This window comes from Bos indicus, chromosome 9 (assembly GCF_029378745.1).
Source record: "Bos indicus isolate NIAB-ARS_2022 breed Sahiwal x Tharparkar chromosome 9, NIAB-ARS_B.indTharparkar_mat_pri_1.0, whole genome shotgun sequence".
Lineage (NCBI taxonomy): Eukaryota > Metazoa > Chordata > Mammalia > Artiodactyla > Bovidae > Bos > Bos indicus.
This window is the reverse complement of record NC_091768.1, coordinates 88612381-88629665: the sequence shown is the minus strand read 5'-3', so window position 1 is coordinate 88629665 and position 17285 is coordinate 88612381. Positions and strand designations below refer to the sequence as shown.

At 44.5% G+C, this 17285-nt stretch overlaps 1 protein-coding gene across 2 annotated transcripts in view; it reads right to left on the bottom strand.

Annotated features, from left to right (window-relative positions):
• Nucleotides 1-11066: 11066 nt before the first annotated feature.
• Nucleotides 11067-17285, bottom strand: part of MTHFD1L (methylenetetrahydrofolate dehydrogenase (NADP+ dependent) 1 like) — a 181866-nt gene continuing 175647 nt past the window's right edge. For both annotated transcript variants that reach the window (XM_070796373.1, XM_019966947.2), the window contains exon 28: nt 11067-11434. The gene's annotated coding sequence lies outside the window, so the exon portion shown is untranslated. The remainder of the gene's footprint in view (nt 11435-17285) is intronic.

The window sequence follows — 17285 nt, the reverse complement described above, 5'->3', positions numbered from 1 at the left end:
GGGTTGGACATGACTGAGCGACATTCACTTCCTGTTAATCTCCAACCCACTTTTGCCTGTTCTGTGTATTTCATCCAAGTGGAATCATACACTATCATTCTATTATATCGGGCTTATTTCACTCTGCATGTTGTTTTTAAGATCTGTCCGTATTGTAGCATGTTTCAGAATTTCGTCCATTTGTTTGTATATTCTGCACTTTGTTTATCCATTTATTTTGTTGGGTTGTTTCCACCTATTTGCTATGAATGTGGTATACATATTTGATCCCTGTTTTCAATTCTTTGGGCATATACCTAAACCTAGGGGTGGAATCTCTGAGTCATATGGTAATTCTATATTTAACTTTACAACAGATTCTTTTTTGTTATGGAAATAGGTAGATTTAAAAAAGAAGATACACTGCAACTGCACAGAGTAAATTTCATTGCTATGATTAAAAACCAAACAAAACAATTCCAATTGTAGTTTAGAAAGGCAAGGATATTCTTGACAATATATTTTTCATTTGATAACACAAAGTTAAGAAGTAATTGGATTGTTATGAAAAACTATATTTAAAATTCAGCATTATTAGAATGAACCTATGGTTGTATTCCAAGGGTAGAGTCTCTCTGTTCTTGAGGATGTTTGAAAGACAGGCTGGAAGAACTGGCCCTGCTTACCTAGAAGTTTTGTAGAGAGACGCTGGGCCTGGGGAGGGACTTTAAACCTAGGAGATTGGGTCCATGCCAAGGGCACAGTTCTGAGCAGGTGGAAGGAAGGGACACTTTAAGATCCTGACTCTGGTGGAGGCTGGTGGGGAGCAAGAACACTGACTTCTGTCCGCAGTTACTCCCTGGCCACCCAAAGGCTGCAAGTGAATTAAAGATGACAGTTCAGAGCAGCAAGTGATCTGGAATCCGAGGAAGCAGCTTTTGTTGTCCAATCACTAAATCGTGTCTGACTCTGCCACCCCATGGACTGCAGCACAGCAGGCTTCCCTGTCCTTCGCTGTCTCCTGGAGTTTGCTCAGACTCGGGTTCTTTGAGTCGATGATGCCATCCAACCATCTCATCCTCTGTCTCCCCCTTCTCCTCCTGCCTTCAATCTTTCCCAGCATCAGGGTCTTTTCCAGTGAGTTGGTTCTTTGCATCAGGTGGCCAAAGTATTGGAGCATCAGTCCTTCCAGTGAATATTCAGGGTTGATTTCCTTTAGGATTGACTGGTTTGATCTCCTTGCAGTCCAAGGGACTCTCAAGAGACTTCTCCAGCATCACAGTTCAACGGGATCAATTGTTCGGTGCTCAGCCTTATTTATAGTCCAATTCTCACATCCATACGTGACTATTGGAAAAACCATAGCTTTGACTATACAGATCAGAGTTGTTAGGAAACCCTGGCTGTCATTGCTGAAGGCACCTAAGAGCAGTCCTGGCCAAACTCTGAAGGCTGACGGCTCCTCAAATTCCTCTGTTGCCTCAGAAATGTCACAGCAGAGCTTTGTTCTTTTGCTCAGTTCAAAGCACTTTTTCTGCCTGCAATGACTCAGTGTGTGGGTGGGGGGCCAAGTCTCTGGGGACACAGCTGTAACTCTGGCCATGCCGAGGCATCACTATTGACCTGTGTAGCTCTAACCAGTGAAAACGGAAACCCCCTCGGCAGATGGGTAACAAAGTGACACCAGATTAAATTCGTTCATAAAGCCCACCAGGGAGTGCGTTTTCTCTCCATTCCTTTTCTAAGGGAGCCATGGATGACAGATGAGGATGAGATCATTCTAGAGTGGCTGCCGCAGGGGAGGGTGTCATCATCAGCATTCCTGGAGGTCCAGGCCTGGCCTTCCCATTGGTCCTAGGCTGTGGGCTTCACATTTAAAAGGTGAGACCTCAGGGAATTCCCTGGCCATCCAGTAAGGTTAGTACTGCACTCTTCCACTGCACGGAGCATAGGTTTGATCTCTTGCCTGGGAACTAAAATCCCACAAAACACTCAGTGCAACAAATAAATAAATTAATTAATTTTAAACAAATTTTAAAAAATATGCGGCCTCTGAGGGAGCAGGTAGGACCCTTTCCTCAGGGGTTGGCTTCATGTGTGGGAGTTTTGCAGCCCTTGTAGGTCCTGGTGACACCGGCACTGATAGCTCCTGGCAACCTCTGTGGGGACCCCAGAGCAGGCAGACCCTTTGCAGGGCTTGCTCCAGCTCCTTTTTCCCATTATTCAGACCCCAGCACATTACTGGATTCTGTCCCTCAAGCTTGCAAATCTCAACCTACATACAGTACAGTTGACCCTTGAACAATGGAGCAGGGACTCAGGGTGTGAACCTGCTGGGCAGTAAAAATCCCAGATAACTTGCAATTCACCCTTCAGATACATTGTTCTGCATCTATGGATTCAACCAGCCTCTGAGCAGGTAGTACTGTAGTATTTACTATTGAAAAAAAACCCACACATAAGTGGATCCATACAGTTCAAATCCATGTGGTTCAAAGGTCAGCTGCATTTAAGCAGATACGACAGGTCTTTAAGGAAAAGTCTTATTCCTCTTACTTTGTGAATTATTTACTTTGCATTACTATTGACCCCTGGACATGCCTCAGCCATGGTGAGGTGAATGTGTTCAAACTTTACCGCCATTTTCTACTGACTTCCAGGCCAAGTCTGCAATTTTCCCAGTGAAGCTGACTCAGGGTTTTTCTCACTGTCCCATTTCTTGCTGCCATTAGGCAATTGTCATGTTAATGTTGATAGTGAATTGGCTCATTCATTCATTTAATGGAAAAAAATTTTGAGCAAGTCCTCCTATGGGCTCCTGAGCGGTGATAAAGTAAAATATAAAATAGAGACTAGACTTAAAAGTTCCCTGAGCAGATAAAACCAGTTAAGCCATGTAAGTGAAACTAAGTAAGCTTTTCCTGCAACACAAGTGACATTAGTTTGGGTCATTTCTCGTAAATGCCTTTGAAAATCATACGTGAGACTTAAAACTAGTTTCCAAAATTGACATAAGATAATCGCTTTTAACCAACCCTGAAACATTAGGAAAAACTTCAATGCTATAACCAATCATTGTAAAAAATTAAACAGCCTCCAAATGTTCACCTCATGAGCTGTGCTGTATAATACATACTTCTGATCTTCATTCCACTGTTGGTTTGAAAGTTCCCAGCTTGTGAACTGCTCTGAAGTGCACAATGAACTCTTACTAATTACTATTTTGAGATTTTCCTGGTGGCTCAGATGGTAAAGAATCTGCCTGCAATGCAAGAGACTCAGGTTCGATCCCTAGGTTGGGAAGATCTCCTGGAGGAGGGAATGGCAATTCATTTCAATATTTTCGCCTGGAGAATTCCATGACCAGAGGAGTCTGGTGGGCTACAGTCCATTTATCGATCTGATGGTTTAAGTTTAGCTGCTTCTGGATTTTTGACAGCAGAAATAGAAACAATACTAACAGTAATAATGATCAGGAAACCTTTTGTTGTGCATGACATTTCTGCCACAGACTTGCCTACCTGTGCTATGTAAAGTCCTTATCCATCCTGGTTGCATTTGTCTAGAGCCTGGTCTGGTATTGAGCACAGGTAAGTACTTAACACAGGAAAACATTTCTGAAGTTTAATTGATTATCCGATAAAAGATGCTATTCATCTCAAGGTAAAGAGATTCAGACAATTCTTAAGAATACAGAAGTTGAAACAGGATTCTCCTAAGAATATCTGGGAAGAAATATCACCAGTTTTGCCATTAATTTCTCTGCTTTGATCCTATCACTCAGGTCTAGGGCCAGTGTCAGCACCTGTCATGTCTATTTGGAGTTCACGTGGAATCGGTGGGTTTGCACCAATGAGGATCCCCTGCACTTGCAACCTCCGTGTGGGGGTGCTGGCCACAGGGTAGAGAGAAAGCTTTGCCTACTAGGACAATTGCCCATTTTGGGGATATTGAGGGGAAAGCCCTGGTGTGGAGAGGTTGGTGGCCGTGTGAGCTAGTGACAAACTCCATGCTAAAGTTACTGTCTTCTTACACACATTGGAGACAGCCTCTCTGGCACTTAGATAGACCTGGCCTTTGCTCATTTATTTCCTGTGCCTGTTGTTATCCAGGTTGCTGTTACCCTTCTTCTAGACTGTTCCTTACCCTCCACACGGGGCTGGTCTCCTTCACTCTCAGTCCTCATGGGGCAGTTGACCTGGCTTAGCCTGGGACCTGGGACCTGCCAGCAATGGAAGAAGGACATTTGCCCAGGTCCCTGCTCCTGTTTCAGAATCTGCTAGAACAGAATTTTTCATGCTTGATTTCTCCTTTCGGAATGATCAATATCGCCAGCTAATTCTGAGCTTTCCTTCTCAGGCAGTTTGCTGACTTCATTAGGGTGTGAAGACAGTTTCTCTCTTGTTTGTCTTCCTGTGTGTGCACTGGGACACCTCATGGCAGTGAATGGGGGCCTTTTAGGGGACAGCATCACATTTCTTTATCCTTAAAACCTGTGTGTTCTCTCTAGCTGCTTTGAATCCCTTGAATTTTTAAGTATTTTGATTGACCAATTCTACAAGCCACCTTCTATAAGTTAAAAAAAATTATTATTTAGTTTAAAAAATATTTTGTTTATTTGTCTGCATTAGATCTTAGTTGTGGCATGTAGGACTTTTCTTTGCCGTGCCTGGGCTTCTCCCTAGTTGAGGCGCCTGGGCTCAGTGGCTGAGGTGAGGCCTTAATTGCCTGGCTGGATACTCGATCTTAGTTCCTTGACCAGAGATCGAACCTGCCTTCCCTGCATCGGAAAGGCGGACTCTTAACCACTGGACCATCACGGAAGTCCCTATTTAGTTTTGATGCTGCACAGATTGCGGGATGATAATTCCCTGACCAGGGATTGAAACCACACCTTCAGCAATGAAAGTGCACAGTCCTACCCACTGGATCACCAGGGTATTTCTGAACCCTCTGAATTTTTAAAAATAGGGAGCCTCAAACCATTTGCCAGGTAACACATTCTGGCTGCCAAATCAACTGCAACTCGCTACAGCAGAGTACTGCTTTTAAGAGCATTTTTACCCCCAGCTCTCTCTGCAGAGAAGGGGGCCAGTCCTGGGGTGGAATGCTGCAGATGGAATGTTATTTCCATGTGCTGAGTCCAGAGGTTCCAGGAGGACCTCAAACATCTCACAGAATACTTTCTTTTTTCCCTGTTGGCTGGGGCTCCATCTGTCACTTTTGCCTTGCTGAGCTCAGGTTTGTCAGAAACCAGAACCCAGCACAGACTTGTCTTTCCCTGCACAAGGTTAACTCCTCAGCCCTCACCACTCCCCCCTTCTTCTCTGCCAAGTCCCAACCTTCTTCTTCAAGCCAGCTCCCATCTCGCTGGCTCTCTCCAGTCGAGTCCCAAATCACTCATCACTCCACAACTATGGCCTCCCACCTCCCTTGGCTTCCCTCCTCCCTAATTATTTAGCACTTGAGTAGATTTTTCTGTTCATCTGCAGTTTGTTGTCGATGTTTCTGTTTCTGTCACTTCTGTTTATACATATTTACAGTTAGTTCAATTATCTGTTCTAATGGCAATCTAGGTGGCATGAATAATTGAAAGATAATTCACATTTGGCTTTGGAATGCCTTTCTGTATTCACATTTGAGTTTGGGGATGTCTGATATTCTGAGAATTCACATCTCAAACTCAGTAATGAAGCCACAGTATAAAATGCCTTGGAAGGAGTGAGGGCGTCCTTCAGCATCTTTTCCCCTGGCCCCTGAAACATCTTTTGGCTCCTGGTTCCGTGATGAAGTTGGAAAGCATCACTTCTCATGCAGTTGGCTAGTTCTGCCCCCAGGAGAGCCTTTCCAGTCCCTTCGGGGTGTCTGTCTCAGCTGTTTGTCTGGTACATGTTGTCTCTATCAAGGGGGAAGGTAATCAGGAGGCTGGCTTGGAGGAACACTGTCAGGGCTCATGTAATTATCTGGGGAAGAAAAATTCCTTAATTGTAAGACTTTGCCAAGCGAACATTTATTCAATATGTCAGCTCATCAGCACACACACAAATGTTAACCGGTCTGATTGCTTTGAAAAATTGTCTTTGCAATCCTTATTGTGAAATACGTAAGCAACATGATGTATGATTGAACATATTAACTGGCTTTAAACTAGCAGGGTCCTTTCACATAAACAGAGATGCCCACACAGGCTTGAGTAAACAGATGACATTCACCGTGGTGAGCCCGGGCAAAGGTTTGCGGCCCTGACCACACCACGAGAAATATTTAAGTTTAGCGGATTTGTTACATAAACACTCTAACCTCAAACTCAGTCTGGGCAATTACATTGCTCTCCTCTGAGTTCTGCCTTGCCAAAACAGAGAAGGCAAGGGTTGAATCTCCTCCTAACCTTGGGACGAAATGTGATTGACAATGTATCTCTACATTTGTATTTTTTTAAAGCATTTCAGGAGGCTTAAATACAGACCTGGGGTGCTAAAGAGAAAGGCAGTCTTACCACTGAGTGAGATTTTATAAAAACAAACTCAAAAGCATGAGTATAAACTCCCCTTGACAGATGGTGGAAAGCCATCCCCCATAGTTGGCCCCTCCCTCTGGGATCCTTCTAATAGCTTCTGGCATCATTTCGATGGCATCCCTCCCACTTGGATCATCCTTGTTAATCCAGGAGTCTAGTGTGAGGCCTCGCCTGGGTAGGCAATCAATCTATCCTGGATTATTAGACATGAGTCTGGGACGAAAGATCCTGAATTTGATCAGCTTCAGGTATTTCTTCATTGTCCACTGAATCTTCCCAAGAGATCTGTGGTTCCTGAGATGGTTTAAGGATTAAATGTGGGGGAGCTTAGAAACCTAGAGAAGCCACAACTGAGGAAGGGAGGAGAGAGATGCCACGAAAAAACAAAACTAACTCCTTGGCTCTAAAGGGGTATCGGGAATTGAGAGGGCTGTCAGGGGACGCAAAACACACAGGTGGGGCCGCCACAGGCCAGGAGACGGACTAAGAAATGTGTGCTCATCCTCTCAACGGGTCCTTGCTTAGCACCTTCCAGGTGTTAAGCATCATGCTGGGCACAATGGTGCTACATGAATGAAGTTTGGTCACTTACCAATGAGTTGAGTAACACCACTTATCATTACCACTGTTTTAGGAAAACCATACAGAAAAACCTGTACTTTCATGGAAGTGGCATTAATGGCTACCTTGAAATGGCAATCCACGCCAGTACTATTGCCTGGAAAACCCCATGGACAGAGGAGCCTGGTAGGCTACAGTCCATGGGGTTGCAAAGAGTCGGACACGACTGAGCGATTTCACTTTCACTTTCACTTAGTCATTAGTCCCCAGAACTAGGCTACAAGCTGAGGCCGTGTGCACTGTGGGAGGACCAGGTCAGGGGGAGCCTTGGTGGTCAGGGGCAGCATCTAAAGCCACGTAGGGGAGTTTGATCCCAAAGAAGGGCAAGCGTAGACGCTCAGGAGCTGGCCCAGGGGGTGGGGCTGCTAAGCAGGCTGTACACTGACACAGCACTCTACAGTTTCCAGAGCTCTGTGGGTCTCATCCGAGTTAGACTGGGGAGGGATCCAGTGACAGGTGCTGCTGGGCTACTCCCTGAACAAGAATCTCAGAAGCAGATCAGGAGCCTTGGAGCAAGGACCCTTAGGAACGGCCCGGAGCACAGATGCAGACGTAGTCACATCCTAGAGCAGCAGAGCAGGCCCCAGAATTTCATCTGGTCTCCGGGAGTCATCAGCTTTTTGGTGCCATGGATCCCTTAAACAGTCAGATGACGTCTGTGTATCTTGTCTCAGAATATGTTTAAACGCCACATGATTAGAATGCAGACCAACAACAGAAATGCAATTATTAAAATATTGAAAAGGTAATCAAATTTGATTACAGCAATATATGTAACTCTTCACACATGAAATAACAGGATAGTGGCATGAGTAATCACAGTCATGTTCATGATGTGCTGCTGTGATGGGTCTAAATGCTACTGTGAGTATCTGCAGAAACTAATAGTAGAACATTAGTGATTTCTACTGAGACAGTCACAAGGACTGTGAACACCGCTGTGGTTTGCTGCCGACATTCACAATCAAAGGAAATGCTACAGTACAGTTAGAGGTTAGTGAATACAAACAAACATGCATGTTTTCCCCATCCAAGTTCACAGACTCCTGAACCTCAGCACTCTCCTTTGTTTCAAGTGTAGCTATCAGGGCTTTTTTGGGCTTCCCAGGTGGTACTAGTGGTAAAGAGCCTGCTTGCTAATGCAGGAATGTAAGAGACGTGGGTTTGATGCCCTGAGGATGGCGTAGCAACCACTCCAGTATTCTTGCCTGGAGAATCTCATGGACGGAGAAGCCTGGTGGGCTGCAGTCCATAGGGTTGCAAAGAGTTGGAGACGACTGAAGTGCCTTCACACGCCCACTGAGCTTTTTTGACTCTCTATCCATGGCTATGCTAGATTTCAAGCAATCATGAAGATCTGATTACTGATAAATTATCCCACAACAATGCTTGACTTTGTCGGTAAATGTGGATTATAGGTTTGTGCTTACTTTTTACTCCCTTGTACATATACGTTTATACAAAAGTTAAAGTGTTAAGTCACTCAGTCATGTCCAACTCTTTGTGACGGTAGCCTGCCAGGCTCCTCTGTCCATGGCATTCTCTAGGCAAGAATACTGGAGTGGGTTGCCATTCCCATCTCCAGGGGATCTTCCTGACCCAGGGATTGAACCTGGGCCTCCTGCGTTGCAGGCAGATTCTTTACCATCTGAGCCACAAAAGTAACATGCAAATATGCGGATGTGGCCTTTCCTAGGGGCTTCCCAGGTGGCTCAGATGGCAAAGAAAAGCCTGCAATGACTAAATGAACGGGCTGGCTAATTACCTTGCTGCTACATTTCTGAGTTCCCAGTTACCTCTCCCCTGCTTTTTGTTAATCTCTATAGTGTGTTCCTCTGTCAGCTTTCAGAGGATCCTTCTGGTCGGGTCTTAACCTTTGCAGGTGTTACTTCAGGATGCTGAGCAGAGAGGGAGCAAGGCCACATGTCTGTGCACCACGGTGGGTCACCAGGGCTCTCACATTTCTGGCCTGTTAACAGTTTCTTAGATTTCAGTTACAGAGGCAGAGAGAAATCAGGGTCTACCCTTCTTGCAAAGGTTTCTAAATGCCACCATGCCAAAAGTCATGTGATTTTTTAATTTTCTATCATGCCTGGGCCTCAGAAAAGCTGGTAGGCAACTAGCTCTTTTCTAAAATAACATCTTCTCCCGCCCGTGAATGCCTTGAGTCACCATGAGATGAGAAGCCCATTAATTAACCTGCCAAAGACCTTTCTTCTCAGTGGAGACTGCTTATCACTCAGCAGGAGTGTATCCTAGTAGGGTTAGTGCACGAAAGAAAACAATCCATCGGGACATGAGTTATGACATCTTGAGGAGTTAAAACAAGCCCATATGAGGGGAGAACTGCAGTGTTCCCAGCAACACCTGGAGTACCCATCCTTTAGTGGGAGTGAAGCTCTCCCATATCTGTGCTCAGGATGCTTTTGTCCCCCTCCTTTTTATTTTTTAATGAATTGGTGACTTGCCTAGTGAAAGCAGGTAAGGAAAGAAGTCTCGGGACTAAAGTCCTTGGAATATAGGTTTGCAAGATTATTTTTTTTCAAAAACATTTTCAAAAACAGAAAAAGCAACTTTAAATGGCAGAGGAAAGAAGCAACAGAAGGGAACTGTTTAAAAATCACTTCAAAAGGGGCTTCCCTGGTAGGCCAAGTGGTTGAGAAGCCACCTGCCAATTGCAGGGGACGTGAGTTCGATCCCTGGTCGGGGAAGATCCCACCTGATGTGGAGCAGCTAAGCCCGTGCACCACAGCTACTGAGGCCTGCGCGCCCTAGAGCCTCAGCTCTGCAACAGGAGAAGCCACGACAACGAGAAGCCCGAGCACCACCATGGAGAGCAGCCTCGAAGAGCAGCCCCCGCTTGCCACCACCACAGAAAGCCCGTGAGCAGCATCGAAGACTCAGCATAACCAAAAATAAATAAATAAACCTCAAAAAAAGAAAAAGAAAGAAAGGCTTCACTTTGAAAGAAAGGCTGTTCACTGGGCACGTTCATACAGAGAACGAGCTGACTGTGAACCCTCATCATCTTGAAATAGGTTTATATACTGGAGATAGCAGTTCATTGGCTATCTGGAGAAGCACTCAGATAAACAACGGGGACAGAGAGGTGGGTGGGGAGAATGACAATGGGACTGTGACACTTTAGAAACATGAAGCAAAATTATTCTCGGGGCAGTCTTTGCATGGGGAGGCTTTTTAGTTATTCAACAGTGTTTTGGAACAAATCAAACTGCACATCAAGATATACCATGGGCAGAGCAGCTAACAAGCAGGGTCACTGAGGGTACAGTGCAAGGACGTACAGGGTCTGATGGCACAAAGACTTCTGCAGGATGTGCCGGGGGACATTTAAGATATTTATGGTTACTGTTTTGCTTATACTGCTTAGAGGACAATCACTGCTTGTTTATTCCTGAATCCTTGGTTTTGTCTTAACTTTTATATAATTTTATATTATTGTAGGAAAAAAAATGGAAACAGGAAAGGGTCAGGAACTCCCGGGAGGGGAGAAACAGGCCATAGAACATTCTTTAGCCCAATTTAAGGATGGGACAAATGGAAAAACATTTGCCAACCCAACCTTAAAGAATCACTTCGCTTGCCCTATAGGCCTTCGGGAGCTTAACGGCCATTGAGATTCACTCAACGGTGGAAGAAACCAGCATAAACCCATTAGTTTTTAGGTAAGTGATGCAAACTTCCCCGACACTCAAAGTCATTCTGGATATAAAATGCACTTTGTTCCAAAGGCTATCTGACCTGCCAGCGGTCAGAAGATTTCATAACTGACCTGATATTTCTCTGTCTGTTATTTTCCCCTTGGTATGTTTATAAAGCTCTGGTTGCATTAACAATTTTCCAGGAAATCGGTGTCAGGTAACAACCCCACCATGAATAGCTACCTCTAGAGAGCAGGGAGTTTTATCCGGCGCTGAAAACATGCTGGTTGGTTTTCTACATACATGTTTATTTTCAGTTCAAAGACCAAATAGAAAACTCCATCATGGAAAATGTTACCTGTTCATTCACACTCTTTTAATCCCTCAGCCCCCATAAAATAAACGTTCTAAAGTGTAAGCAGTGGGAAATCATGTAAACTCTACAGAAATAGAAAATAAATTAGCTTCTTTCAAGACTTGGGGGAGGTCCTTTTCCTGAATGCTAGACTCTGTTGCAAACAGAATCTGTCTTGAACGAAGAATAAATCTTTGGCCTATTTCACCATTTCCCCAGCATTGCGTAACAGCATATTTCAAATTCACTTTCTTCTCCAACTGCAGCAAAAAGGCAAGGAATAGTTTGCATTTGTGGAGCCTGAAAGACAGAAAAAAAAAAAAAATTTCAGTGGTTTAAGAATGGCCTTTTCCTCTGGTGTCAAACTGTTCATATGTTATAGCTCTAAAGCTGAAGAATCCAAGAAAATTTGAGAGCAGATAAGTGATTCTATTCATAAGACAAGGCTGGGATCACTTGGAGTCTTTTTACTTAGGAGCAGTGGAGAATCCGATTCTGCATCACTTAGGATCGAGCCAGCATGAACATGGCAGGTTGCAGTTCTGAATTTCCAAAGAGATTTTGCTTGGGGGCCATGGCTGAAATCCTCTGACTTCTAAATTTGGGATCTACAAGTTTCTAGGATCTTGTTGAACGGGAACATCCCAGGATTTTAGATTAGGAAGCCTGTTGCCTTGGATTTCAGTTTCGCTTTTATCATAGGCTCAAAAAGCACAGTCTGAAAAATTCCTCTAGGACAAGAATGGAAGTGAGTGGATCTGGAATTTCTTACTACTGTTAAAGCTTTGCTGTTTTCTCACAAAGGATGCTAAGACTCTCTGCCACTGTAAATCCTGCAGTCTTTCAGGAAAAGAAGTGATCAAACCACATTTTAAAAAGAACAAACAAAACACCTAAGTTTAAAAAAAAAAAAGTGTTCACCAGGAGAAATGTAAATATAAGCACTTGGCCTTTGATCTGAATTTATACATGGAGGAATTTATCTACTGGGCCAAGAGTTCAAACTCGGCTGGAATACAGCGAGCCGGCCTCCCACGGCTGAGTGCAGGGTCTGGAGCCAGAAAGGATGCTTGACTAGCTTCAGAACAGAAGACCGTGATGAAGGCAGGGGACGAGGAACTCCAAATACTCCTCTAACGCCTGATTCAAGTCAGGGAAGTAAACAGAAAACAGGAGGAATGCAAGCATAATAAACATTATCAAAATAAAAATATTTTTGATGTTAGGAAGGGAAGTTTCCCTGGTGCAAACCTTGCCTCTTCACTCAGGGCCATGCCAGCCTCACATCGATGGCTCTGGCGACCCCAGACGGGAGGCACAGTGACTCCTGGGGAGGGAAGAGGGATACTGTGCTGTGGGGGTGGCGGGGATGAGGGTGGGCTTGGAGGAAGACCCTTGGATTAACCACGTGACCTCTACACAATGACTTAGTATTTAAAGGGGCTTAGACTCTGTGGTTCCATATTTTCAGAAAACTCAAAGGGTGGGTATAGAAAGTCTGATTATGCATTAAAAAAACCCAGAAATGCAAGAGTGAAGGTGTGAATGAATCAGTTGTCTGGTGTTTATTCAGTGGGGAAAAAACAATTTTAGAAGTTTATTTAACAAGACATCCTTTGGAAAATAGAACTTGGAGTGACATGGCCACGAGACACAGACTGCTGGCAGGCGCAGGAATATGCAGGAGGCAAGAAAGGGATTCTTTCCCAGCGCCTCTGCTGGATGGAGCGTGGCCTTGTTGGCACCTTGATTTCGGCCTGTGAGTGTGTGCTAAGTCGCTTCAGTCGTGTCTGATTCTGTGCAACCCTATGGACTGTAGCCCGCCAGGCTCCTCCGTCCGTGGAATTTCCTAGACAAGAATGCTGGCGTGGGTTGCCATTTCTTTCTCCAGGGGAACTTCCTGACCCAGGGATGGAATCATCGTCTCTTACATCTCTTGCATTGGCAGGCGGGTTATGACTTGTGTCAACCAGGAAGCTCCAGATTTCAGCCTACTAATACTGATTTCAGACTTCTAGCCTCTAGAACCACAAAAGGATATGTTTCTGGTATTTTAAACCACCAAGTATCTGCTACAGCAGTCTTGGGGATAAAAGACGCATGCGGACGCGCACACACAATTTCATAGAGGAAAGGAGTTGTTCTCTCTTCTTTATTTAGCTAAGAAAATTTCAGACGGTAAAGAATCCGCCTGCAATGTGGGAGACCTGGGTTCGATCCCTGAGTTTGGGAAGATCCCCTGGAGGAGGGAATGGCAATTCACTCCAGCATTCTTGCCTAGAGAATCCCCATGGACAGAGGAGCCTGGAGGGCTACAGTCCATGGGGTTGCAAAGAGTCAGACATGATCAAGTGCTAAGCACACACAACACACACCCTTATATCAATTACTGGTAATAACACTTGGCTCTTGGCTTTTCTTTGCTGAAAACCATCTTTTATTGGTTCCCATTGTTGAATAACAGAGGTTAAAGTTAAATATGCTACCAATGCGACTTTAAAATAAAAATGAAAATTCAGCCTCAATAGTATTTGTAAAGTTGATGCTGACGTATTTTGACAATTTTTAAAAGCTGAAAGGTGACAAATTTAGAATCTTTTGCATCATGATTTGTTTGAGATTTGCTTTTGAATTGGGAGAATTAACTCTGCATCAGTGGCACCCCACTCCAGTACTCTTGCCTGGAAAATCCCATGGATGGAGGAGCCTGGTGGGCTACAGTCCATGGGGTCGCTAGGAGTCGGACAGGACTGAGAGACTTCACTTTGATTTTTCACTTTCATGCATTGGAGAAGGAAATGGCAACCCATTCCAGTGTTCTTGCCTGGAGAATTCCAGGGACGGGGGAGCCTGGTGGGCTGCCGTCTCTGGGGTCGCAACAGAGTCAGACATGATTGAAGCGACTTAGCAGCAGGAGCAGCAACTCTGCATCTCTTATTAGTTAGGGTGTCTAACAGTCACTGGGTGCTTATTAACCAGTCTGAATGTCTGATTAAAAAATGGCTTCAGTGAAATGGAGAGGATTTCAGGTTCATAGCATTTAGTTAAAACTTTTCCTCTACTTTACAAGTTCTAACCTTTATAAATCAAGTAGTCAATTATAACTAATGTCATAACTGAAACTTTTCTTTTTTCATTGACCAGGAATTTCTTATATATTAGCCACATATAGATTTAAAGTTATTAGAAAAATCATGTTTCCAGAGTTTTCAGAAATACTATTTTCCATGCCTTATTAAAAAAAAAAAAAAGATTATTAGACCCCCTGTTCCCCTGGAAAAGTTTCCTTTAAAAGCGAATTAATTAAGAATCTCACAGCTGTCAAGCTTCAAAACATTCCCTTTCAGTTAGACAGGGGAGAGTTAATTATCACCATCTTTCAGAGATGTTACAGATGTCACCTTAGATTTAATTATCACAATCTTTTATTTAAGTAGCTTGGGCTTCCAGCCTATTTTGGCTCCTGCCTAGGAGTGAAAAACAGGGGCTCACTCTACTCCAAGGATGGCTTCACGTGAGGAACTGAAGACCTTTTTCTTGAAACACAATGATGAGGAACAATTTTTGAGTTGCTTCTTGAAAAGACAGTTTCAGGATTAAAATCATAGAGTTCAGGAGCAACCCTAAGAAACCCCGAAACTCTATGGCTTACAGTCTGGGGATAAGAGACTCTGTCCACAGAAAGCTTGCAGGCAGCAGCCAATCAAGATTAATTTATGATTATTAAACATCACTGAAACTTTCTGCTCCAAAGAGAGTTTGGGGAAGAAAATGAACTGGTATTAATATTATACTCCTTTCTGCATGTGCAATTCAAGAAAAACAATAATGGCAGGCCCAGAGTCAATTTGATTCCATACTAATCATAACTTTGCACATCAGAATGAGGTAAGGGAGTGTCTGAATCCTTTAGGAAATCTGCTTTCTTGAATTCATTTGAATCCTGCCAAGACTCAGAAATATGATAAAGATTCAAAACAAGAAATCCAAAGGAGGTGGGGAGTGAAACCCTCAAAGTCAGTCATCTTCTAACAAAAGACTGACCAGTAACGTCACAGGATCAGTTTCACTGGGATAAACAACTTATTTTAATTAGTTCCATTTGGTAACATCCAAAAGAATGAATCATGCCCTTATTCTGACAATGGCAAAAGCATGACAGGGAAAGTTTGGAAAGAAGAATCAAGAACTCAAATTGTGGTGGTTTCTTGACACCTCTCGATTGTAGGAAGTCTCACCTTTTCCTGGAAGGTGAGATGAACAGGGAAGGAGAGGAAGTGGAAGGGAAGAAAGGAGAAGCTTATTCCATATGGGACATGTCACGTCTGCAACACATTTTGCAAAGAGTAAGAAGAGCGATCGGAGAAGGCAATGGTACCCCACTCTGGTCTCTTGCCTAGAAAACCCCATGGACGGAGGAGCCTGGTAGGCTGCAGTCCATGGGGTCACTAAAAGTCAGACACGACTGAGCGACTTCACTTTTACTTTTCACTTTCATGAATCGGAGAAGGAAATGGCAACCCGCTCTAGTGTTCTTGCCTGGAGAATCCCAGGGACAGCAGAGCCTGGGGGGCTGCAGTCTATGGGGTCGCACAGAGTCGGACACGACTGAAGTGACTTAGCAGCAGCAGCAGCAGCAGCAGCAGCTGTGCGACCCGAGCAAGTGGCTGATGTTTCTGAGCCAGAGTTTCCGTAACTCTGACCTAACACTACTACCCATCGCATGGTGTTGGGGCCAGCGTGACTCGTGACCTGGGATGGTGAAGCAATTCCTGATACAGCTGTGGAGCAAGAGGTAGGGCTGAGAGTGGAAAGGCAATACGATTCCCCTGCCGTCTGGTGAATCAGGGTCATCCCTCAGCTTCCCCCCTCAGTGACCACAGGAAGGATCTAAGTTCTCGGGACAACACCTGCCTGCAAGGGGTACTTAACACAATGCCTGGCCCATTGGAGGGAATCCCCACAGGCCAGTGTCCTGACCCCAAACCTCTGCTCAGTCCTTACTTAAAGTCCACAGGGACACCTGTCAAGGGAACGAGGACACCAGGGCTTCAGTGCAGGTGCAAGGGAAGCTGAGCACGTGCTGTCTGGCACTACCTGAGTCTTAACTGCAATAATTAAGGAATAATTAGGTTTACATGACCTATGTGGAGAACAAATAAAAATGGACCAAGAGACTGAAAAAGAACTGTCCCAGAGAGAGAAAAGGACTGCACATTCTTGTTCTGGGGAAAAACAATTAAGTGGCAGAAATATGGTTTGATGGGTTGACATGACAGGAGAGATTAGTCTGGACAGGGTCAACACAAAGTTTGAGAGAAATGATACTGTGATGTTCCCCAAGGCCTGGCTGGGAAACCCCAGGCCTTCACACACATACACATGCACCATTGTATCAAAAGACCAAAAGAACTGTCGTTATCAAAGCTCAAGTTTATGGGCTTCTCTGTTAAATCAGCCTCCCTTAGTCATTTTCTGCAGTTTTCTTCATCAGTAATGACAAGGATATGAAGGGCGGTTATGGTTAAAACTAAATACAGCTCTCACTCCTCAGCAAAAAACACACATGGACAACCCTGAACGCCACACACACAACCCAAATCCCAAACTTCGTATTAATTTGTCTTTTACCTTGCTCATCCTAGCCTAAGTCTTCAGTGTAACAGTAGCAGAGACTTAACAAAAAACAAAAACAAACAAATTCCCCGTGTTGACTACTGGCAGTGAAACAACGAGGCTTCTCATGTGGCCCAGTGGTAAAGAATCCACTGCTAAGCAGGAGACACAGGTTCAGTCCTTGGGTCAGGAAGATCCCGTGGAGAAGGGAATGGCTTCCCACTCCAGTATTCTTGCTCAGAGAATCCCATGGACAGAGGAGCCTGGCGGGCTACAGTCCATGGGATCCCAAAAGAGTCGGACTCGACTAAGAGACTATACAACAGGTGAAACAAACAGAAGTTGAGTCCTGTGTGACTGGCTTAGGGCATAACTCAGGGACAGCTGGAAAGAAGCGTCTTCAGGTCAAACAAGCTCATCCGGAAGGCTCAGAATATGCTGGCAAGAGGGAAGGGTACTGGGCTAAGGACCAGGAACTGGAGGGAGTGGGAGAAGGAATGGGGTGTTTGCGGGGAAGGAAAGCATCTTGAGAATA